At 44.9% G+C, this 25,925-nt stretch overlaps 2 protein-coding genes across 5 annotated transcripts in view; one reads left to right on the forward strand and one right to left on the reverse strand.

The window, feature by feature from the left end:
• The window catches only part of LOC140396266 (bcl-2 homologous antagonist/killer-like), a 113,108-nt gene extending 99,999 nt beyond the window's left edge, over positions 1-13,109 (reverse strand). Inside the window, exons 1-2 of one of the 2 annotated variants that reach the window (XM_072484643.1) lie at positions 12,973-13,109; positions 12,848-12,877 (exon numbers count right to left, since the gene is read on the reverse strand). The gene's annotated coding sequence lies outside the window, so the exon portion shown is untranslated. The remainder of the gene's footprint in view (positions 1-12,847; positions 12,878-12,972) is intronic. The other variant, XM_072484642.1, reaches the window with a different exon arrangement.
• A 2,249-nt stretch (positions 13,110-15,358) lies between these two features.
• Positions 15,359-25,925, forward strand: part of LOC140396267 (polyglutamylase complex subunit TTLL1-like) — a 120,543-nt gene continuing 109,976 nt past the window's right edge. For 2 of the 3 annotated variants that reach the window (XM_072484645.1, XM_072484647.1), the window contains exon 1: positions 15,359-15,423. The gene's annotated coding sequence lies outside the window, so the exon portion shown is untranslated. The remainder of the gene's footprint in view (positions 15,424-25,925) is intronic. The other variant, XM_072484646.1, reaches the window with a different exon arrangement.

Here is a 25,925-nt window from a genome sequence, read left to right on the forward strand (position 1 = left end):
GTGAAACACCCATGGAATTGGCCCGGTGTCCAGTCATGGACCGCCATTGCTGTGGCCTGCAAAGCAACCATCGTGCTGTGCACCCCACTGACCACCCACCTTGGTCCCTGGTTCTGCGGAGTGACACCAGCCGTATGGGTGCCCCACCCTCTGCCATACACCCCCCCCCCCCCTCCCCACCTTCCAACTGGCCACCACCAGCCGACTGGTCATCAGGTGGCCCATTCAGGGCAACGCCCACTGTAACTCCCAAGGTGGCGTCGGGCGAGGAATATACCGCTGGCAAGGGTGGGCGTCAGAGCCAGAGTCCCCACAGTGCAGGGCACTGACTGGGTCAGGGATGTGGGGTTGAGGGAGGTGGAACCATGTGGCGGAAGAGCCCACAGTGCCAACCGGGGCCACCCTGTAGCCCGGTGGGTCTGGCTCGATCTGGGGGTACACACCATGCTAACACGTCGGCCTTTCACCCACTGCAGACAGTGGATATTGGAATTCAACCAGCAATGGTGGTTTTCCTCCTAGTCGCCGCAGGCCTGGAGAATACACTTTGGCTGCACGAGCTGGCGCTGTTCGAGGAGGAGGAAGCTGCAGCAGTGGAGCCTGCCCCAAAAGAACTTGAGGTAGACGCCCAGGATGAGTCGGCTACCCAACAGCCAAGGAGGAGGTACAAAGGAGGCGCCCCATGAGGTCTCATGTGTACCGGCAGCACCTGCCATTTGAGGACCTGCCGGACCCAGGCATGCCGTCAAAGACTCCGGCTGATCATGGCACACCTGGCACCGCAGGGGAATGAGTCACGGTGACGGTTACCCTGAACCTTTATGCCAGGGTTCCTTCCAGGCGCCAAGTGGGGACCTGTCCGGAATCCTGCAAAGCTCGGTGCACAGATGCATCCACGAGCTCATGGAGGCCCTATATGCCCAGTCGTCACAGTACAACCATTTCAATGTGGACTGAGCCCACCAGGATGCCCGGGCAGCGGGGTTGCCACCATCGCCAACATGCCCCGGGTCCAGAGGGTGATCGATGGGATGCATGCAGATGACAGGCCACTCTACACAAACCAAAGGCAATTCCACTCCATGAACGTGTAGCTGATATGTGACCGTCAGATGCGCATCAGGCACGTCTGCGCCCGATATCCAAGCAGTGTGCATGGCGCCTTCATCTGGCACACGCGACGATTCCTGACATGTGGGAAATGCACCCCCAACTGGGGGGTTGGCTCCTGGGTGACAGGGGTTATCCACTGCAGTCGGGGTTGATGAACCTATCCGGAGGCCACAGACCGACATAGAGACCCGCTACAATAGTGAATCATAGAATTCACAGTGCAGAAGGAGGCCATTCAGCGCATTGAGTCTACATCGGCCCTGGGAGAGAGTACCCTAATTAAGCCCACACCTCCACCCTATCTCCGTAACCCAGTAACCCCACCTAATCTCTTTGGATACTAAGGGCAATTTAGCACGGCCACTCCACCTAACTTGCACATCTTTGGTCTGTGGGGGGGGAAAACTGGTGCACTCGGAGGAAACCAACGCAGACACGGGGAGAACGTGTAGACTCCGCACAGACAGTGACCCAAGCCGGGAATTGAACCTGGGACCCTGGCATTGTGAGGCAACAGTGCTAACCACTGTGCTATCGTGCCACACAATTTTTTTCTTTTTTTGTAAAATTTGGAGTACCGAATTAATTGTTTCCAATTAAGGGGCAATTTTAGCGCGGCCAATCCACCTACCCTGCACATCTTTGGGTTGTGGGGGTGAAACCTATGCAGACACGGGGAGAATGTGGAAACTTCACACGGAAAGTGACCCAGGGCCAGGATTCGAACCTGAGTCCTCAGCGTAGTAGGCAGCAGGGATAACCACTGTGCCACCCACAAAGCAACTAGGAGCTTGATCGAAGGGTGCTTCGCCCTCCTGAAGACACGGTTCAGGTGCCTGGACCACTCTGGAGGGGCCCTCCAGTATGATGCTGAGAGTGTCACCTGTATCGTGTCGGACTGCTGCATCCTCCACAACATCTCATAGCAGAGGGGTGACGTGCTGGAAGGGGAGGAGGATGAACATCAGTCCTCGTCCGACGCGGAGAGTGCGGGGGAGAGTGAGGATGAACAAGACATGGGCCTCAGGTAGGTATAGGAGGTCGCACGACCTGTGCTCCAGGAACAAGGTGCACGGGACCCTCTGATCGTCTCTAGGTTCACCGACTGAGGTGTGGGAGGGGAACTGGCCAGGGGCACGGGCATTGCATCCTAACCCCCATCCCCCTCCCGCCACTCCCTGCTTGCAACCCCCTCTGTGATACATACCTGGTAAACTAGAGGGTGCAGGCTCTGAGTTGGTAGTAACAGCGGGTCTGGTCGACGGAATGGAGCATGATGACAATCCACTCTGTAGTGAGCTCTGGTGCTCCGCATTGTTCGACAACGTCGAATCCCTGGGCCTGGATGGGCCCAGCTGCTCCTCCGGTATCCCACGTGGCTTGGTGCTGCCTGTTCTGCCTGCTGCCCACTAGATGCACCAGGCACAGAAAGGGGTGGGCAGGGTAGTGCACGGTGCTGGGGTGTCCTGCCACTTCCCCTGCAAGAGTCACTGGCATGGGCCCCATCACCTCCTCCTTCCTCGGAGTGCCCGATGGCCCCATGCTAGTCCATGGGACGGGGTGCAAAGTGGAGCTATCCCCTGAGGCTCCCCCCGCCACCAGGCACTGCCAGTCCTGGAGGCCCGGTTTGGTCTCAAACAGGGTCTTCATGCTGTTGGCCAAGAGCAGGGAGTTAACCATCGCAGTCTAGGACTGCACCACATCACCCATTGACTGTGCCACCACCTTCTGGGTCCATGTCACACAGAAAATGCCGGTGTTAGACAGTCCGACGCATGCAGCCCAACGGATGGGTAGCTGGTGGCCTCAGTGGCTAGTGCACCCAGCCATGGCGGCTTATACTGGTGCCGGCATGTGGTGCAGTGTGGAGGTTCAGCCACCCTCCGGGTGTGGGGGTGTAGGGTTACCGGTGTGTGGGACGGAGGTTAGTGCTACTCACACTGGCCGCCCTGAGGAGGTCACGCAGTTCTGGTCAGTCCAGATGGTGTTGCTGGTGGCGCTCACCACCTCTGCCACCTGCGCACAGGCACAGCGAATGGCGGCAGCTAGCAGCCTCCTTCTCGGCGTCCATAACACTTGGGGCCGCATGTCTTGCTGCCATCGTGTTGGCTCAGATAGTGTGTGTGTGGGGAGAGAAGTGTGTATATGCAGCTGCAGCTTGTCAGCCTCCTGAGTGTCAATTGTGAATCCAGCGAATCCCGCACCGTTTCTCATTGGAACCGATTGTGTGCCACATGACGCCGGTGCTAGCCGTTTAACAGTTGCTGAATCGGTCCAGGTGCAATGCCAATTTTGCTGTCGGGGAAGTCCACAAATTCTGAGCCGGGGTCAACACTTAGTCTCAGGAACGGAGAACCCTGCCCTTCAACTTACTTTTTTTATAAAACGTGGATAGACAGGGTAACAGGACTGATAATTTCTTTTAACAACAAGAAAAAAGCATTAAACATGAAAAATTGGATTATGATACAATACTCCTTTATTTCCTCCTTAGCTTAATAATTTCACACAGATTTCAAAATGAACACTGCTTACAAAGTACACCTTAAGCTACAGTAGCCTCATTAACACAAAATCCCTTTTTTGGCACACAAGGTGAGTTGCTCAAAGACACGCACTCTGCTCTGAGCTCAAGTTAGTGTCTGGGATTTCTCTTCAGAAAACCATCAGATGATTGTCTTGTGAGTTTCCAAAATCTACTCCCAAAAACAGGCTTTAAAATATTATTTCACAACAATGCTTTCCCTTAGCAGTTTGCATTCCAAAATCTTGTCCGGGTTTTCCAAATAACACTTTTAAACAAAGTTTCCACTCTAATTTTAACAGCGAATCCAGCCCAGGTTTACACCAACTCTTTTAGAATTTTGTTGTCTTGACTGCTGTACAAACTGTTCACAATTGCTTTAACTCTATGAGTAAAGGATGTGGGGATGACCTTCTCACCGACCTCCTCAGAAGACAAACATGGGACACAACTGACAGAGTACCCTTCGTCGTCCAGTGCTTCCCCGGAGCGGAGAATCTACGACATCTTTGCAGCCTTCAACAGGTCATCGATGAAGACGAACATCTTGCCAAGGTCATCCCCTCACCCCCACTACTTGCCTTCAAACAACCGCGCAACCTCAAACAGACCATTGTTTGCAGCAAACTATCCAGCCTTCAGAACAGCGACCACGACACCACACAACTCTGCCATGGCAATCTCTGCAGGACGTGTCAGATCATTGACATGGGTACCACCATTACATGGGAGAACACCACCCACCAGATATGTGGTACATACTCGTGCGACTCGGCCAACGTGGTCTACCTCATACGCTGCAGGAAAGGATGTCCCGAAGTGTAGTACATTGGCGAGACCATGCAAACGCTGCAACAATGGATGAACGGACATCGCGCGACAATCACCAGGCAAGAATGTTCCCTTCCAGTTGGGGAACGCTTCAGCAGTCAAGGGCATTCAGCCTCTGATCTCCGGGTAAGCGTTCTCCAAGGCTGCCTTCAGAACGCGCGACAACGCAGAATCGCCGAGCAGAAACTTATAGCCAAGTTCCACACACATGAGTGCGGCCCGAACCAGGACCGTGGATTCATGTCGCATTACATTCACCCCCTCCACCATCTGACCCGGGCTTGTGAAATCCTACCAACTGTTTTGGCTTGAGACAATTCACACCTCTTTAACCTGTGATTATCCCTCTCTCCAGTTTCTCCTGGACCTGTAAAGACTTAATTATCTGCAAAGACTCGCATTTAAAGTATTGTCTTGCATCATTGACTTTGTCTACATATATGTTTCTGGCACCCACCTCTTCATTCACTTGAGGAAGGAGCAGTGCTCCGAAAGCTAGTGATTCGAAACAAACCTGTTGGACTTTAACCTGGTGTTGCAAGACTTCTTACTGTACATACAATTAAACAGAATTGTTATACAATTAATATTCAGCCAGTTCAATTCAATCCTCAATATTTAGGAACAACTGAGTGCACTGTATTCCAGCTGTAGTGCTACAGACTTGTGCTCTAGAACTTAAAACTTACATCTCTAGTTAAGCTACTTCAATAGAGCTACACCGCTGCATCTGCCCAACAAAGTACAAAATTGTTCACAAAAAGCTGGACAAATCCCATCTTACTAATTGCTATCTCAACCGTCTACTTTCAATCAAAGTGATGGAAGGTGTCACCGATAGCACTATCAAAGCATCTTTCTTATCAATGATCTGATCACTGATGCTTAGTTTGGGTTCCACCATGAACACACCTCATTACAGTCTTGATCAAAACAGAGACAAAAGAGCTGAAACCTGGAGGTGAGATGCCAGTAATGGCTCTTGATAGCGAGGCAAAATTTGACCAAATGTGGGACACTCTCCACTTGCCCACATGAATATAAATCCAGCAATACTAAAGAAGATTAGTACCATCCAGGACAGAGCATCCCTCTTAATCCTATCCACCACCATATACTTTCATTCTCTCCACCACCAGCACACACCGGCTGCAGTATGTACCTTATTCTCTAGATGCAGTGCAGCAAAGGTATTTTCAGCAACATCACACAAACCCATGACCACTACAACCCAGAAGGACAAGAGAAATAGGTACATGGGAATACCACCACCTGCAAGTTCCTCTCGCAGTTATGCACCATTCTGACTTGGAAATATATTACTGTTCCTTCATTATTACTGGGTCAAAATTCTGAAACTCCCCAACTAACAGTGCCATGGGATAACCTTCACCACACTAACTGTAACTGTTTAAGGTGTCAGCTTACTACCATCTTCTCAAGAGTAATTACAGAAATGCAATAAATGCTGGCCTTGACAGCAATGCCATCGCCCTTGAATGAATAAAAAGTGCCACTCAGGGTGACAGGTTGGAGGCCTTATAACCATATGTAATAACCATATCTGACAAAAAATACTCCCCTAAACTGAGGCATTATCGGTGAATAATCAGGTTCCTTAGCTCCTGCTCCTTGGGTGCTACAAGAACCCTCAAGAGTCCGGGAATAGCATCTGCCGCACTGTACACATGGGTGAATCATGCTGGATGCACATGGCAAGAGGATTAATGCACATGTAGTGAATGCCTGCTGGAAGAATGAAGGTCAGGCAGACCATAATGTTTACACCAGCGACATCCTCTCTTAACCATGCACAGCTGAACACGTATTCAGCAGCAGGAAGACGTTTAGTGCTTTCAGTGTTATTTCTAGTTGCAGACTCATTCACTATTACCTCTTGCTCACTGACCTACACTGGCTCCCAGTCAAGCAACATTTGATTTTAAAATTCTCATCCTTGGTCTCAAATTCTCTCCATGGCCTCCCCATTCCCATCTCTATAATCACCTTCACCCTCCAAGATGTTTGCACTCGCCTAATTCCAGCCTCTTGAGCATTCCCAAATTTTATGGCTTCGCCATTGGTGGTCATTCCTTCAGCCCCTAGACTCTGAGGTTAACCTTTCCTACTCTACCTCTCTCATTTAAGATGCTCCTTAAAACTTACTTTGTTGACCAAATGCCCTAATATTTTCTTAATTGGCTTGGCCAGTCTAATTCTGCTTGAGAACGTTGGGTCATTCTATTATATTACAGCTGCTTTATAAATACAACTTGGCAGGTGCAAGAGTCTACAGGGACTGGTATGCCAGTTGCTGAAGAACTTCTCCGTTGAATTCAAGGCCTCTGCACAAACCATTTGCTCCCATAAACGGGTGTACCAGCAGGCATTCTCCATGACAGCATGACTTGGAGAATTAACAGAGACTGCACAGAGCAGGTCAAAATGCTGGAAGAGGAGGAGGTTGGAATAAAGGAGAGAAAGAGGGAAGGTCTCTCAGCAGGAGGCTATATCTGTCCAGGGAGAATTCTTCCTACCCAAACCTCAGTGAAGAACAATGTGAGACATCTGCACTTCAGTCAGTATATCCGCACTGAAATCTGTCACCTGCTGCAGCCATAACTGTGATCTCAAAGAGACAAGGACTGCAATGTCAGTGGCTGTGTAGCTGACCATAGCAACAATCCTTTATGTAACTGACTCCTTCCAGTTTGGAGCTATAAAAATTTGCAACATCTTGCAGTTTAGCATCCACTGTTGCATAAGGTACAGAGACACCAAGGCCCTCTATTCAATAAGATCTAACTATGTTTTATTCTCCTTGCCAGAAACAAGCAGGCAGAGTGGGCTTTGCGAGGATTGTGGGCTCTCACTCCTAGTGCAGGGTAACAGTGGCTGTATGTGCAGTGTTTTGCAGGTGCCATCTCAACACTGCCTGATACTGGAACCAAAAGGGATTCCACCCACTCAGAATCCAGCTGGTGTGATCATAGACAACAAACCTTGAAGGCCAGTATCCTGACAGCAATCATGATGCCTTCGCTGTGCATACAGCAGTGAGTCAAAGCTCCTGAGCAATGACACTCTCCACTGACCACGTGGTTCATGACTCCAGTGCACAACTCACGTAAATGTGCACAGGCTACAGACAATGAAAGCTTTTTTGCCACAGAAAATGTAATAGAGGAGGCCACTGGCCTGCTGAAGCAATGTTTCTACTCCCTGGACAGCTCTTTAAGAGTCCTGCAATTTTAGACAGAATAACTGTTGAGGTTCATGGCAGTTTGTTGCAAGCTGCACAACCTACAATCATGAGGGGCCAGCCCTTGCCACCAACTATTCAGCCAATAGCCGAGGTGGTGGAGGAATGGAGTTGGGAGCCTAAATAGACCCTTATGGTTCATGAAAAACTCACCTTACCTTCCCTCACCTACTGATCATCACAGTATCTGCTTGACTACAATGCAAAAACAAAAGCCACCAAAAAATAAATATTCCAAATCAAATTTTAAAAATTGCATCAGGCCATATTGCATAAGAAAGTTAACCAATCGTCCTTGTGCATTCTCTTGGTGTCCTTGCCTGTCCTAGTGCTCCTAGGTGGAGCTATCCCAGTGTCTATAGCAGTTGGTGGAAGGCTGCAGACTTTCTGTGGAGGAGACCTTAGATGGTCTCGGAAAATGACCTTAAGCTACTCTGGGCTTAGAAGGCCAAAGTACAGAAAGCATAATTTTGCAGGGGTGGCAATAATATGGGTTGGCTGGCTTACAAGCAACATCATGGACACGGGCAGAGTGGCAGAGGGGTGAGAGGACAAATGCTGTCTTCCTGAGAGAGAATGGCAGGTTTGTTCTCCATGGAGCACTGCCACTTCCCAAGGCAATACCTCAGAAATCCTAGTAATCCTTTGGGAGGACAGATTACTGGACTACTGCAACATTCTGCAAACTCCTTTGCACACAAGTAATCCACAGCTGTGAGGGCAGCCATCTCAACTTCCATGACAGAAGTCTAAGCTTACACTGCAGCATTAAGATGTTGGGCAGTTCCTGCTTGTGCTATAATGGCAGCTGAGGCATCAGCCAATACACACTGCATCATAGTTGGGTTGACAATTGTGTGAACAGTGCTGACCACAATTTCCATGCTGTAAAGAATGAGTTGCAAGCCCCATGCCAAGATAATGCTGACCTCCCCCATGTTCCTTGACATTGATTGAAGGCTGACAGGTTTCCCAATTTACCAGGCACTTTGTTGTGCAGAACTAACAGTCTCCTTGTAGCCCACCTCATTAAAATGCTCATGTGTTGTTTGACCGGGGAGAATGGGGTACTTGATGGCAGTTCCAGAGCGGTTTGGAATTGGACCCAAATTTGTGGACTGGGTAAATCTATTATATAAAATGAAATGAAAATCACTTATTGTCACAAGTAGGCTTCAAATGAAGTTACTGTGAAAAGCCCATGGTCGCCACATTCCGGCGCCTGTTCGGGGAATCGAACTGTGCTGCTGGCATGCCTTGGTCTGCTTTCAAAGCCAGCAATTTAGCGCTGTGCTAAACAGCCTCCTATAAAGAGCTGAAGTCCAGCATCCATACAGAGAACGTCAGCTCAGAATACTTTTCTCTCCACCGTGGGACTAGGCAGGGATGTCCTATGTCCCCCCTGCTGTTTGCACTCGCGATTGAGTCATTGGCCATCGCATTAAGAAGTTTGGGGGTATGGAAAGGGATAGTGCGGGGGGGGGGGGGACATCGAGCATAGGGTGTCCTTATATGCCGATGACCTGCTATTATGCGTGTTGGAACCAAGTGTGTCAATAGGGGGACTACTGGAGCTGCTTCGGGTGTTTGGGTCTTTCTCAGGGTACAAATTAAATCTAGACAAGAGTGAATATTTTGTGGTGTCTCGGCCAGGGGTGGGGTGGGGTGGGGGGGGGGGGGGTGGCTGCCATTCCGTAAGGGACTCACTTTAGATATCTGGGGGTGCAGGTTGCCCGGGATTGGTGGGGGGGGGGGGGGGGCTCCGTAGATACAACATTTCTAGTTTGGTGGGGAGAGTGAAAGCTGATCTGGCAAGGTAGAATGGTCTTCCTCTGTCACTGGCAGGTCGGGTACAGGCGGTTAAAATGCATGTGCTGCCACGATTCCTGTTTATTTTTCAATGCCTGCCGATTTTCCTGCCAAAAGCATTGTTTAGAGAGATTGAAGGGATGATTACCTCTTTCATATGGGGAGGGAAGGTGGCCAGAATTAAAAAGGTGCTACTACAGAGAGGAAGGCAGGCAGGGGATTTGGGTCTTCTGAACCTGATGTATTATTACTGGGCGAATGTGGGGAAGGTACGGAGCTGGGTCAGAGGGGTTGACTCCCAGTGGGTCAGAATGGAGGGAGCTTGTGTAGTGGGTCGGGATTGAAGGCGCTAGCGACGGCGCCGCTCCCGACGGCCCCGGGGAGATACTCAGGGAGTCCGGTAGTAATCGCTTCTTTGAGAAATTGGAGGCAGTTTCGACAGCACTTAGGGTTGGGGGCAGGGTCAAGGGAAATGTCGATTCGGGGGAACCATAGATTTGAGACAGAGAAGTGGGATGGAAATTTTTGGAGATGGGCGGTGGAAGGAATTCGAACACTAAAAGATTTATTTCTTGGGGGTCGTTTTGCAGGATTAAAGGAGCTGGGAGCGAAGTATGGGCTGGAGCAGGGGGAAATATTTAGATACATTCATGTGCGAGACTTTGCCAGAAAGGAGATACAGAGCTTCCCAGTAGACGGCTTCCACATTGCTCGAGGAGGTGGTGACGAAGGGGATAGTATCGGCGGTTTACGGGGCTATTTTGGAGGAGGAGAAGGCGCCACTAGAAGGGATCGAGGCAAAGTGGGAGGAAGAGTTGGGAGAGGGTATGGAGGAGGGGTTCTGGTGTGAGATGCTCCAGATGGTGAACGCCTCCACCTCGTGTGCGAGGTTGGGGCTGATACAGCTGAAGGTGGTGTACAGAGCGCATCTTACAAGGGTGAGGATGAGCCGGCTCTTTGAGGGGGTAGAAGCTGTGTGTGAATGTTGCGGGGGAGGCCCCGCGAACCAGGTTCATATGTTTTGGTCCTGTCCAAAGCTGGAGGATTACTGGAAGGAGGGGTTTAGGGTAATCTCTAAAGTGGTGCATGTGAAACTGGACCCGGGCCCTCGGGAGGCCATATTCGGGGTGTCGGACCAGCCGGAGTTGGAAACGGGCGCGGAGGCAGATGGTGTAGCCTTCGCCTCATTGATCACTCAAAGGCGGATCCTGTTAGGGTGGAGATCAACCTCTCCACGCTGTGCTCTGGCATGGCGGGAGGACCTGCTGGAATTCTTAATGCTCGAAAAGGTCAAATTTGAACTGAGGGGAAGGATGGAGGGGTTCTACAATTCATGGGCGTTATTCATCATGCACTTTCAAGAATTGGATCACATCGAACATTAGGGGTTTGGGGTTCGGAGGGTTGGGGGAGGGGGACTGTATGTGTTAATGGTGACTATGGGTGATTCCTGATTCGTTTTTGTCATTTGTTTATGTTAACATGCGGGCCAATGTCTGGGGTTTGGTGGGAGGATGGGATTGTTGTTATTGATATGGGGATTGACATTACATTCGTTACTGATTATTGTTTATTGTTGGGTGTACATTTGGGAGAAAATGTGAAACTGGAGAATAAAAAAATAGTTTTTTTTAAAAATGTGTTAATGTAAATGTGTTATATTGTTCTCTGATGAGAGGGATAAGGTGTGAGGAAGCTCTCTCCCATCCTTGGTGCTTTCTATGCCCTCACCAGCCTATACCACTCACCTCAGCAATGGGTGTCCCAATAATGGCCTGCACAATCTCATCCATGCTGGTTAGGATATCAGGCATGCCTGTTCCTCTGATACATTGCTGTTAGATCTGGTTATGTGTCACATGTTCTACAGGAGCGAGGGAAGTGTGTCAGTGTTTACAAAGAACAATACAGCACAGGAACAGGCCCTTTGGCCCTCCAAGCCTGTACCGGTCATGATACCAACATTGGCCAAAGCCCTCAGCACTTCCTTGTACTGTATCCCTCTATCCATGTATTTGTCAAGATGCCTTTTGAATGCCGTTAAAGTATCTAAGTGTTGTGCAATCTTTTGGTGATGTGAGTGTGGAGCTGGCAGCAGAATGAAGTCTCTGAGGGAAGCAAGGCATTTGAATATTCAGCAGGAGAGATTTCTGATAGTGTGGTGAATTGGGCAGTCGATAGGACATGGCATTTGAAAATACATTCACTGGCCTTGACCATTTGCATGAGAGCAGTAAACTTTTTTCAGCATTGCATGCAGGTCCTCAAGGTCTGAAGCTCGACATTAATTTTAAGCGTGTATCCGGAGGACCTCCGAGCTCTCTGCCCCTGTGGATACAAGACATCTCTTCTGTTTCCCACCTCCTCCACCAAAGCCTCCGGTGCAATGTCTGAAGAACTTGGGAGAACACCACCTCTGACATTGTGTCATTCTTCATTGTTTCTCGGTAAGATTCACTTCCTGCACAACTGTCAGTACCTGCTCCAGCCACAATGCACCTCACCTTTCAGAGATGCCAGCTAGCTGCAGGTAGTGTAGACTAGCTTTAACTGGTGCTATCAAGTTATGATGTTGTGCCCCCTGCTGATGTGTGCAGCCAATAAACAGTGTAGTTAGCACTGGCTACACATAGCAAGTGCAGGCAGCACAAAGCTGGCATGGTGCCTGCATTACATTAAACAAATGCAGATTAATCATCCGTTTTCAGGAGATTTCAAATTTAGGCCCCATATTTTTTATTTTATTTGAGGTGTGCATGAATTTTGTCCCCACAAACTTTTTGATCTTTGCCTATTAGATCTTTGTGGTTTAAAACTAAGCAAAATCATCAGTGCACTGGTGAAAATTTCAAATTTAAAGACACTCTTCCTTTTGTTTAAGAAGTGCAGCTGCAGAGATGGTGGTTGCAAACTTCAGGTGATAATTAAATGTAATGTTAATTAAAGACCATTCAGCTTTCTCCAGCACATTCAAATTAGTTGAGCGTCCCCCCCCCCCCCCAGCATATTTCATTCCCACCCCCACAGCCCAACCCTCACCTCCCTCCAACCTCCCCAACCCTCCAACCTCTCAAACCCCTACTTCCCTCTAACCTCTCCATCACTCCACTGCCCAGGTTAGCTGTAGAGAGATCAGGATCAGCCGCTCTCCAACCCCACCCCCCAATATCCCACCTCACCGACTGAAACCAACCGCCATCCTTAATCGGTAACTTCTCTTTGTTCACAATCTGGAAAACAACATCAGAGCAGCGCGCCACACCTTTCCCAAACCAGCAGTCCACACTGTCAAACACTTCGGTTCTTACCTTTACAAAGTCGAGATAGCGACAGCCGCCCTGTAGAAACAACAAACGACAACAAATTACATTCGAACTGGTTATTATCGAAGAGTTTTATTTCGATTTTCTTTGAGGTAGCTGGCGGTACTCACAGCAGCGTCACTCTCAAACACCCGCGCTCTGGCTTCTCAGCGGAAGGCTGCACCTGGACCGGCTGCACCTGTACAAACACCAGTGCTGGCACCTCCCATCCTCACACCACACTGCAGCACTCACTGCTCTCCCGTTCCAGGCAGATCCCACTCAAATATCCCCCCCGCCCCCGCTCCGCTCATTGTCCACAGCTACCTATTTATTAACTCTGCAGAACTTTATCTGGGATGGGGAAAATCACGTTGCAGGCTCAAGGGGCAATATGGCTTAATCCTGCTTCAAATGTTCTTATTCTTCCTGAAAATAAACTGTCGCCATTCCTGTTTCTGTGCCTCTCTGCTTCGCCTCCGCGAGCCTAGTTAGAACAAAGAATTACAGAATTGTTATAGCGCAGGAGGCCACTTGGCCCATCGTGTCTGCACTGGCCCTCCAAACGAGCAGGGTGGCTTAGTGCCATTTTCCATGTACCCCTACATATTGTTCCTACTCAAATCATCATCTAACGCACTTTGAATGCCTCGATTGAACTTGCACCACTCCCAGGCAGTTCATTCCAGACCTGAACCACTTGCTGTGTGAAAAACATATTTTCTCACATTTGCTTCTTTTGCAAATTATCTTAAATGTGCCCTCTTATTCTTGATCCTTTTACGAGTGGGAGCAGTTTATCGCTGTCTACTCTGCCCAGCCCCAACATCTCCTCTTAGCCTTCGTCTCTTCAAGATGAACAGTCCCAAACTCAAGAGAAACCAAAGAGAAAATGCTGGAAAATCTCAGCAGGTCTGGTAGTATCTGTAGGGAGAGAAAAGTGCTAACGTTTCAAGTCCAGATGACCCTTTGTCAAAGTCCAAAACTCTCCAATCTATCACTTCATAAGTGAAGTTTCTCATCCCTGGAACCATTCTTGTAAACTCTCTCCAATCCTTCCAAAGATCTGGTGCTCAGAACGGTACACAACATTCCAGCTGAGGTCTAATTAGTGTCCTGCATAAATTCAGCACCACCTCCTTGCTCTGGTACTCTGTGCTGCTGTTAATAAAACCCAGAATACTAAATGCATTATTTTTCAAAATAAATTTAGAGTATCCAATTAATTTTTTCCAATTAAGGGGCAATTTAGCATGGCCAATCCACTTATCCTGCACATCTTTTGGGTTGTGGGGGCGAAACTCACGCAAACACGGGGAGAATGTGCAAATTCCACTCTAGTGATCCAGAACCAGGATCGAACCTGGGACCTCGGCGCCGTGAGGCAACCGTGCTAACCATTTGCGCCACCGTGCTGCCACCTAAATGCATTAACTGTTCTCTCCACCTGTTCAGCCACCTTCAATGATCTCTGCACAGATACACCCATTTGCTCCTGCACCCCTTTAAGAATTTTATCCTTATTTTGTATTGTCTTTCTATAATCTCCCTGCCAAAATGAATCACCTCACACTTTGCTGTATTGAACTGCATCTGCTACTTGTCTGCCCAATCCACCAGTATGCCTATGTCCCTTCGAAGTTCAAGCCTATCTTCATCATAATTGACAACATTTCCAATCTTCATATCATCTGAAAATTTTGAAATCCTGCACTGGACACCACAGTCTAAGTAATTAATATACAACAGGAAGAGAAAAGGTCCCTTGTGGGATACACTGCAAACTCTGATGGGCTGCATGTGGCCTCCGGGCCCCAGGTTGCCCACCACTGATCAAAATGGTCACAACCTCTCTTTTGTGATTATTATTGTTTAGTCATAGAATTTATAGAATTTACAGTGCAGAAGGAAGCCATTCGGCCCATCGAGTCTGCAGCGGCTCTTGGAAAGAGCACCCTACGAAGGTCAACACCAACACTAAGGGCATTGTCGGGGATTATGGAATATTTAAATCTGGGAATTGTGCTCTGCAATTTTGTCCAGTTTTAAAAAATGAAAATGACCGACGTAGTTGTTGATCCTGAAATAGATCCCCATAATGAAAAATCTAGATGGTGCTAAGTGGTGGTGGTGCAATTCGGGAGTTGTGGGACTTTTTTCAGTGACGACAGGCACTGTTGTTCTGGGAAGAAATGTAACCTCCTTCAAGGTATTTCACTACAAAAATGCTGTCTACCCCTCAGGTTATTCTGTCAGCCATAATATTTCTACATATGTAGCCACAAACATGATATAGAGTTCTGGATTCCAGGAAGAGTTCAAAAATTCGATCGTTGTTGTAGATTTCAGGCCACGAAAAAGCAGCAATGAGGTCAAAATTCTGAAAACTAATAGCCAAACAACACGATATAATATGCAAACAAGCTGAACCCAATTCCTCCAAATGGCTTCGCATGAAAACCTGAATTCTTGGCAACCCTTCAGCTCATGCGCCCTCAACGTCTCCCGGGTTGCTAAGGAACAGCCTAAACGCAAAGAAATGTTGCTGGTTAGAAATCTTTTCCCCTGCTGCTCTCGCCCAGGTAAGCGTTGGTTGAGCGGTGGGTGTAGTTGATGGATGATCAGTCAGATACACGTCTTCCCAGAACCACAGCTGGAACAGAAAACAACTTTTTCCTTTCAAAAAGCTATTGGGGGAATTGATCTGCGACAACTATTTTCGGGTAGCGGCATCCGCCCAGCCCCTTGCAGTAGCAAACATAGAACCCCATCGGGAAATGGTCTGACTGACCATGCGTGAAAACTACTGCTCGCTCTGAGCCACTTTGGGAATCAGTGCTGGGGCCACGGCGAGGTGAGAAATGAACCGAAACGAGCCGTGTCAAACTCTGCTGTTGCAATGGCCTGGGGAGCTGCATTGGGTGTCAGCCAGGTTTTAAAAATGGAACAAAAATGTCCATTTCAAAAATAAAAGCAAATGTTCTAAAACAGTCAGATTAGAGTCGAAACAGATGCTGCCAGAACTTGCTGAGTTTTGTCTCCAGCACTTTCTCGTTTCACGTCCATCTTTAACCCTCATTCATCTTGTTTCACTTTCTTTAACCCCCCTTCATCTTGTTTCACTCTTTAACCCTCCGTCATCTCGTTTCAAGCTCTTTAACCCTCCTTCGTCTTGTTACACTCTCTTTAACCCTCCTTCATCTCGTTTCACTCTCTTTAACCCTCCTTCATCTCGTTTCACTCTTTAACCCTTCTTTGTCTTGTTTCACTCTCTTTAACCATCCTTCATCTCGTTTCACTCTCTTTAACCCTCCTTTGTCTTGTTTCACTCTCTTTAACCCTCCTTCATCTCGTTTCACTTTCTTTAACCCTCCTTCATCTCGTTTCAATCTCTTTAACCCTCCTTCATCTCGTTTCACTCTCTTTAACCCACCTTCATCTCGTTTCACTCTCTTTAACCCTCCTTCATCTCGTTTCACTTTCTTTAACCCTCCTTCATCTCGTTGCACTCTCTTTAACCCTCCTTCATGTCGTTGCACTCTCTTTAACCCTCATTCGTCTTGTTTCGCTCTCTTTAACCCTCCTTCGTCTTGTTTCACTCTCTTTAACCCTCCTTCGGCTTGTGTCACTCTCTTTAACCCTCCTTCGTCTTGTTTCACTCTCTTCAACCCTCCTTCGTCTTGTTTAACACTCTGTAACCCTCCTTCATCTTGTTTCACTCTCTTTAACCCAACTTTGTTTTGTTTCACTCTCTTTAACCCTCCTTCGTCTTGTTTCACTCTCTTCAACCCTCCTTCGTCTTGTTTCAATCTCTTTAACCCTCCTCCATCTTGTTTCACTCCCTTTAACCCTCCTTCGTCTTGTTTCACTCACTTTAACCCTCCTTAGTCTTGTTTCACTCCCTTTAACCCTCCTTCGTCTTGTTTCAGTCCCTTTGATGCTCATTTGTTTTGTTTCACTCCCTTTAACCCTCATTTGTGTTGTTTCACTTCCTTGAACCCTCGTTCATCTTGTTTAACTCGCTTTAACCATCATTCTTCTTGTTTCACTCCTTTTAAACCTCATTCGTCTTGGTTCACTCTCTTTAACACTCATTCGTCTTGTTTCACTCCCTTTAACCCTCCCTCGTCTTGTTTCACTCCCTTTATCCCTCATTTGCCTTGTTTCACTCCCTTTAACACTGCTTTGTCTTGTTTCATTCTCTTTAATCCTCCTTCGACTTTTTTCAAACTCTTTAACCCTCCTTCGTCTTGTTTCATTCTCTTTGAGCCTCCTTCGTCTTGTTTCACTCTCCAACCCTCCTTCGTCTTTTTTCTATCACTTTAACCCTCCTCCGTCTTGTTTCACGCCCTTTACCATCCTTCGTCTTGTTTAACTCCCTTTAACCATCCTTCGCCGTGTTTCACTCCCTTTAAACCTCCTTCGTCTTGTTTCATTCTCTTTAAGCGTCCTTCATCTTGTTTCACACTCGTCAACCCTCCTTCGTCCTATTTCACTCTCTTTAACCCTCCTTAGTGTTGTTTCATTCTCTTTAAACCTCTTTCGTCTTGTTTCACTCTCTTTAACCCTCCTTCATCTTGTTTCACTCTCTTTAACCCTCCATTGACTTGTTTCAATATCTTTAACCCTCCTTCGCCTTGTTTCAATATCTTTAACCCTCCTTCGTCTTGTTTCACTCTCTTTAACCCTCCTCCGTCTTGGTTCACTGCCTTTAACCCTCCTTCGTCTAGTTTCACTCCCTTTAACCCTCCTTCGTCTTGGTTCAGTCCCTTTAACCCTCATTTGATTTGTTTCACCCCCTTTAACCCTCATTCGTGTTGTTTCACTTCCTTGAACCCTCGTTCGTCTTGTTTCACTCGCTTTAACCCTCATACTTCTTGGTTCACTCCTTTTAAACCTCATTCGTCTTGGTTCACTCTCTTTAACCCTCCTTCGTCTTGTTTAACTCTCTTTAACCCTCCTTCGTCTTTTTTCAATCTCTTTAACCCTCCTTCGTCTTGTTTCATTCTCTTCAAGCCTCCTTCGTCTTGTTTCACTCTTAAACCCTCCTTCGTCTTGTTTCAATCTCTTTAGCCATCCTCCGTCTTGTTTCAGTTGCTTTAACACTCCTTCGTCTTGTTTAACTCTCTTTAACCCTCCTTCGTCTTGTTTCACTCTCTTTAACCCTCCTTCGTCTTGTTTCATTCTCTTTAAACCTCCTTTGTCTTGTTTCACTCTCTTTAACCCTCCTTTGTCTGTTTCACTCTCTTTAACCCTCCTTTGTCTGTGTCACTCTCTTTAACCCTCCTTCGTCTTGTTTAACTCTCTTTAACCCTCCCTCGTCTTGTTTCACTCTCTTTAACCCTCCTTCGTGTTGTTTCATTCTCTTCAAACCTCTTTTGTCTAGTTTCACTCTCTTTATCCCTCCTTCGTCTTGTTTCACTCTCTTTAACCCTCCTTTGTCTTGTTTCACTCTCTTTAACCCTCTTTCGTCTTGTTTCAATATCTTTAACACTCCTTCGTCTAGTTTCACACCCTTTAACCCTCCTTCGTCTTGGTTCAGTCCCTTTAACCCTCTTTTGTTTTGTTTCACTCCCTTTAACCCTCATTCGTGTTGTTTCACTTCCTTGAAACCCTCGTTCATCTTGTTTCACTCGCTTTAACCCTCATTATTCTTGGTTCACTCCTTTTAAACCTCATTCGTCTTGGTTCACTCTCTTTAACCCTCCTTCGTCTTGTTTCACTCTCTGTAACCCTCATTCATCTTGTTTCACTCTCTTTAACCCTCATTCATCTTGTTTCACTCTCTTTTACCCTCATTCATCGTTTCACTCTCTTTAACCCTCATTAACTTGTTTCACTCTCTTTAAACCTCACTCATCTTGTTCCACTCTCTTTAACCCTCATTCATCTTGTTTAACTCTCTTTAACCCTCATTCATCTTGTTTCACTCTCTTTAACTCTCATTCATCTTGTTCCACTCTCTTTAACCCTCATTCATCTTGTTTCACTCTCTTTAACACTCATTCATCTTGTTTCACTCTCTGTAACCTTCATTCATCTTGTTTCACTCTCTTTAACCCTCATTCATCTTGTTTCACTATTTAACCCTCATTCATCTTGTTTCACTCTCTTTAAGCCCATTCATCTTGTTTCACTCTCTTTAACCCTCATTCATCTTGATTCACTCTCTGTAACCCTCATTCATCTTGTTTCACTCTCTGTAACCTTCATTCATCGTGTTTCACTCTGTTTAATTCTCATCCATCTTGTTTCACTCTCTTTAACCCTCATTCATCTTGATTCACCCTCTGTAACCCACATTCATCTTGTTTCACCCTCTGTAACCCACATTCATCTTGTTTCACTCTCTTGAACCCTCATTCATCTTGTTTCACTGTCTTTTACCCTCATTCATCGTTTCACTCTCTTTAACCCTCATTAACTTGTTTCACTCTCTTTAAACCTCACTTATCTTGTTTCACTCTCTTTAACCTTCATTCATCTTGTTTCACTCTCTTTAACCCTCATTCATCTTGTTTCACTCTCTTTAACCCACATTCATCTTGTTTCACTCTCTTTAGCCCTCATTCATCTTGTTTCACTCTCTGTAACCCTATTCATCTTGTTTCACGCTCTGTAGCCTTCATTAATCGAGTTTCACTCTCTTTAACTCTCATCCATCTTGTTTCACTCTCTGTAACCCTCATTCATCTTGTTTCACTCTCTTTAACCCTCATTCATCTTGTTTCACTCTCTTTTACCCTCATTCATCGTTTCACTCTCTTTAACCCTCATTAACTTGTTTCACTCTCTTTAAACCTCACTCATCTTGTTTCACTCTCTTTAACCCTCATTCATCTTGTTGCACTCCCTTTAACCCTCATTAACTTGTTTCACTCTCTTTAAACCTCACTCATCTTGTTTCACTCTCTTTAACCCTCATTCATCTTGTTTCACTCTCTTTAACCCTCATTCATCTTGTTGCACTCCCTTTAACCCTCATTAACTTGTTTCACTCTCTTTAAACCTCACTCATCTTGTTTCACGCTCTGTAACCCTCATTCATCTTGTTTCACTCTCTGTAACCCTCATTCATCCTGTTTCACTCTCTTTAACCCTCATTCATCTTGTTTCACTCTCTTTAACCCTCATTCATCTTGTTGCACTCCCTTTAACCCTCATTAACTTGTTTCACTCTCTTTAAACCTCACTCATCTTGTTTCACTCTCTGTAACCCTCATTCATCTTGTTTCACTCTCTGTAACCCTCATTCATCTTGTTTCACTCTCATTAAATCTCATCTGTCTTGTTTCACTCTCTTTAACCCTCACTCATCTTGTTTCACTCTCTTTAACCCTCATTCATCTTGTTTCACTCTCTTTAACCCTCATTCATCTTGTTGCCCTTCCTTTAACCCTCATTCATCGTGTTTCACTCCCTTTAACCCTCATTAACTTGTTTCACTTTCTTTAAACCTCACTCATCTAGTTTCACTCTCTTTAACCCTCATTCATCTTGTTTCAGTCTCTTTAACCTTCATTCATCTTGTTTCACTCTCTTTAACTCTCAATCATCTTGTTTCACTCTCTTTAACCCTCATCCATCTTGTTTCACTCTCTGTAACCCTCATTCATCTTGTTTCACTCTCTTTAACCCTCATTCATCTTGTTTCACTCTCTTTTACCCTCATTCATCTTGTTTCACTCTCTGTAACCCTCATTTATCCTGTTTCACTCTCTTTCAACCTCACTCATCTTGTTTCACTCTCTTTAACCCTCATTCATCTTGTTTCACTCTTTAACCCTCATTCATCTTGTTTCACTCTCTGTAACCTTTATTCATCGTGTTTCACTCTCTTTAACTCTCATCCATCTTGTTTCAATCTCTGTAACTATCATTCATCTTGTTTCACTCTCTTTAACCCTCATTCATCTTGTTTCACTCTCTTTTACCTTCATTCATCGTTTCACTCTCTTTAACCCTCATTAACTTGTTTCACTCTCTTTAAAGCTCACTCATCTTGTTTCACTCTCTTTAACACTCATTCATCTTGTTTCACTCTCTTTAACCCTCATTCATCTTGTTTCACTCTCTTTAACTCTCATTCATCTTGTTCCACTCTCTTTAACCCTCATTCATCTTGTTACTCTCTGTTTAACTCTCACTCATCTTGTTTCACTCTCTGTAATCCTCATTCATCTTGTTTCACTTTCTGTAACCCTCATTCAGCTTGTTTCACTCTCTTTAACTCTCATTCATCTTGTTTCACTCTCTGTAACCCTCATTCATCCTGTTTCACTCTCTTTAACCCTCATCCATCTTGTTTCACTCTCTTTAACCCTCACTCATCTTGTTTCACTCTCTTTAACCCTCATTCATCTTGTTTCACTCTCTTTAACTCTCATTCATCTTGTTCCACTCTCTTTAACCCTCATTCATCTTGTTACTCTCTCTTTAACCCTCACTCATCTTGTTTCACTCTCTGTAATCCTCATTCATCTTGTTTCACTTTCTGTAACCCTCATTCATCTTGTTTCACTCTCTTTAACCCTCATTCATCTTGTTTCACTCTCTGTAACCCTCATTCATCCTGTTTCACTCTCTTTAACCCTCATTCATCTTGTTTCACTCTCTTTAACCCTCATTCATCTTGTTGCACTCCCTTTAACCCTCATTAACTTGTTTCACTCTCTTTAAACCTCACTCATCTTGTTTCACTCTCGTTAACCCTCATTCATGTTGTTTCACTCTCTGTAACCCTCATTCATCTTGTTTCACTCTCATTAAATCTCATCTGTCTTGTTTCACTCTCTTTAACCCTCACTCATCTTGTTTCACTCTCTGTAACCCTCATTCATCTTGTTTCACTCTCTTTAACCCTCATTCATCTTGTTGTCCTTCCTTTAACCCTCATTCATCGTGTTTCACTCTCTTTAACCCTCATTCATCTTGATTCACCCTCTGTAAACACATTCATCTTGTTTCAATCTCTTTAGCCCTCATTCATCTTGTTTCACTCTCGGTAACCCTCATTCATCTTGTTTCACGCTCTGTAACCTTCATTAATCGAGTTTCACTCTCTTTAACTCTCATCCATCTTGTTTCACTCTCTGTAACCCTCATTCATCTTGTTTCACTCTCTTTAAGCCTCATTCATCTTGTTTCACTCGCTTTTACCCTCATTCATCGTTTCACTCTCTTTAACCCTCATTAACTTGTTTCACTCTCTTTAAACCTCACTCATCTTGTTTCACTCTCTTTAACCCTCATTCATCTTGTTTCACTCTCTTTAACCCTCATTCATCTTGTTTCACTCTCTTTAACCCACATTCATCTTGTTTCACTCTCTTTTGCCCTCATTCATCTTGTTTCACTCTCTGTAACCCTATTCATCTTGTTTCACGCTCTGTAACCTTCATTAATCGAGTTTCACTCTCTTTAACTCTCATCCATCTTGTTTCACTCTCTGTAACCCTCATTCATCTTGTTTCACTCTCTTTAAGCCTCATTCATCTTGTTTCACTCTCTTTTACCCTCATTCATCGTTTCACTCTCTTTAACCCTCATTAACTTGTTTCACTCTCTTTAAACCTCACTCAAGTTGTTTCACTCTCTTTAACCCTCATTCATCTTGTTTAACTCTCTTTAACCCTCATTCATCTTGTTTCACTCTCTTTAACTCTCATTCATCTTGTTCCACTCTCTTTAACCCTCATTCATCTTGTTTCACTCTCTTTTACCCTCATTCATCGTTTCACTCTCTTTAACCCTCATTAACTTGTTTCACTCTCTTTAAACCTCACTCATCTTGTTTCACTCTCTTTAACCCTCATTCATCTTGTTTAACTCTCTTTAACCCTCATTCATCTTGTTTCACTCTCTTTAACTCTCATTCATCTTGTTCCACTCTCTTTTAACCTCATTCATCTTGTTTCACTCTCTTTAACACTCATTCATCTTGTTTCACTCTCTGTAATCTTCATTCATCTTGTTTCACTCTCTTTAACCCTCATTCATCTTGTTTCACTCTTTAACCCTCATTCATCTTGTTTCACTCTCTTTAAGCCCATTCATCTTGTTTCACTCTCTTTAACCCTCATTCATCTTGTTTCCCTCACTTTAACCCTCATTCATCTTGATTCACCCTCTGTTACCCATATTCATCTTGTTTCACTCTCTTTAACCCTCATTCATCTTGTTTCACTCTCTGTAACCCTCATTCATCCTGTTTCACTCTCTTTAACCCTCACTCATCTTGTTTCACTCTCTTTAACCCTCATTCATCTTGTTTCACTCTCTGTAACCCTCATTCATCTTGTTTCACTCTCTGTAACCCTCATTCATCTTGTTTCACTCTCTGTAACCCTCATTCATCCTGTTTCACTCTCTTTAACCCTCATTCATCTTGTTTCACTCTCTTTAACCCTCATTCATCTTGTTGCACTCCCTTTAACCCTCATTAACTTGTTTCACTCTCTTTAAACCTCACTCATCTTGTTTGACTCTCTTTAACCCTCATTCATGTTGTTTCACTCTCTGTAACCCTCATTCATCTTGTTTCACTCTCTGTAACCCTCATTCATCTTGTTTCACTCTCATTAAATCTCATCTGTCTTGTTTCACTCTCTTTAACCCTCACTCATCTTGTTTCACTCTCTTTAACCCTCATTCATCTTGTTTCACTCTCTTTAACCCTCATTCATCTTGTTGCCCTTCCTTTAACCCTCATTCATCGTGTTTCACTCCCTTTAACCCTCATTAACTTGTTTCACTTTCTTTAAACCTCACTCATCTTGTTTCACTCTCTTTAACCCTCATTCATCTTGTTTCAGTCTCTTTAACCTTCATTCATCTTGTTTCACTCTCTTTAACTCTCAATCATCTTGTTTCACTCTCTTTAACCCTCATCCATCTTGTTTCACTCTCTGTAACCCTCATTCATCTTGTTTCACTCTCTTTAACCCTCATTCATCTTGTTTCACTCTCTTTTACCCTCATTCATCTTGTTTCACTCTCTGTAACCCTCATTTATCCTGTTTCACTCTCTTTCAACCTCACTCATCTTGTTTCACTCTCTTTAACCCTCATTCATCTTGTTTCACTCTTTAACCCTCATTCATCTTGTTTCACTCTCTGTAACCTTTATTCATCGTGTTTCACTCTCTTTAACTCTCATCCATCTTGTTTCAATCTCTGTAACTATCATTCATCTTGTTTCACTCTCTTTAACCCTCATTCATCTTGTTTCACTCTCTTTTACCTTCATTCATCGTTTCACTCTCTTTAACCCTCATTAACTTGTTTCACTCTCTTTAAAGCTCACTCATCTTGTTTCACTCTCTTTAACCCTCATTCATCTTGTTTCAGTCTCTTTAACCTTCATTCATCTTGTTTCACTCTCTTTAACTCTCAATCATCTTGTTTCACTCTCTTTAACCCTCATCCATCTTGTTTCACTCTCTGTAACCCTCATTCATCTTGTTTCACTCTCTTTAACCCTCATTCATCTTGTTACTCTCTGTTTAACTCTCACTCATCTTGTTTCACTCTCTGTAATCCTCATTCATCTTGTTTCACTTTCTGTAACCCTCATTCAGCTTGTTTCACTCTCTTTAACTCTCATTCATCTTGTTTCACTCTCTGTAACCCTCATTCATCCTGTTTCACTCTCTTTAACCCTCATCCATCTTGTTTCACTCTCTTTAACCCTCACTCATCTTGTTTCACTCTCTTTAACCCTCATTCATCTTGTTTCACTCTCTTTAACTCTCATTCATCTTGTTCCACTCTCTTTAACCCTCATTCATCTTGTTACTCTCTCTTTAACCCTCACTCATCTTGTTTCACTCTCTGTAACCCTCATTCATCTTGTTTCACTCTCTGTAACCCTCATTCATCTTGTTTCACTCTCTGTAACCCTCATTCATCCTGTTTCACTCTCTTTAACCCTCATTCATCTTGTTTCACTCTCTTTAACCCTCATTCATCTTGTTGCACTCCCTTTAACCCTCATTAACTTGTTTCACTCTCTTTAAACCTCACTCATCTTGTTTCACTCTCGTTAACCCTCATTCATGTTGTTTCACTCTCTGTAACCCTCATTCATCTTGTTTCACTCTCTGTAACCCTCATTCATCTTGTTTCACTCTCATTAAATCTCATCTGTCTTGTTTCACTCTCTTTAACCCTCACTCATCTTGTTTCACTCTCTGTAACCCTCATTCATCTTGTTTCACTCTCTTTAACCCTCATTCATCTTGTTGTCCTTCCTTTAACCCTCATTCATCGTGTTTCACTCTCTTTAACCCTCATTCATCTTGATTCACCCTCTGTAAACACATTCATCTTGTTTCACTCTCTGTAACCTTCATTCATCGTGTTTCACTCTCTTTAACTCTCATCCATCTTGTTTCACTCTCTGTAACCCTCATTCATCTTGTTTCACTCTCTTTAACCCTCATTCATCTTGTTTCACTCTCTTTAACCCTATACATCTTGTTTCACGCTCTGTAACCTTCATTAATCGAGTTTCACTCTCTTTAACTCTCATCCATCTTGCTTCACTCTCTGTAACCCTCATTCATCTTGTTTCACTCTCTTTAAGCCTCATTCATCTTGTTTCACTCGCTTTTACCCTCATTCATCGTTTCACTCTCTTTAACCCTCATTAACTTGTTTCACTCTCTTTAAACCTCACTCATCTTGTTTCACTCTCTTTAACCCTCATTCATCTTGTTTCACTCTCTTTAACCCTCATTCATCTTGTTTCACTCTCTTTAACCCACATTCATCTTGTTTCACTCTCTTTTGCCCTCATTCATCTTGTTTCACTCTCTTTTACCCTCATTCATCGTTTCACTCTCTTTAACCCTCATTAACTTGTTTCACTCTCTTTAAACCTCACTCAAGTTGTTTCACTCTCTTTAACCCTCATTCATCTTGTTTAACTCTCTTTAACCCTCATTCATCTTGTTTCACTCTCTTTAACTCTCATTCATCTTGTTCCACTCTCTTTAACCCTCATTCATCTTGTTTCACTCTCTTTTACCCTCATTCATCGTTTCACTCTCTTTAACCCTCATTAACTTGTTTCACTCTCTTT

Source organism: Scyliorhinus torazame, chromosome 19 (genome assembly GCF_047496885.1).
Source record: "Scyliorhinus torazame isolate Kashiwa2021f chromosome 19, sScyTor2.1, whole genome shotgun sequence".
NCBI lineage: Eukaryota > Metazoa > Chordata > Chondrichthyes > Carcharhiniformes > Scyliorhinidae > Scyliorhinus > Scyliorhinus torazame.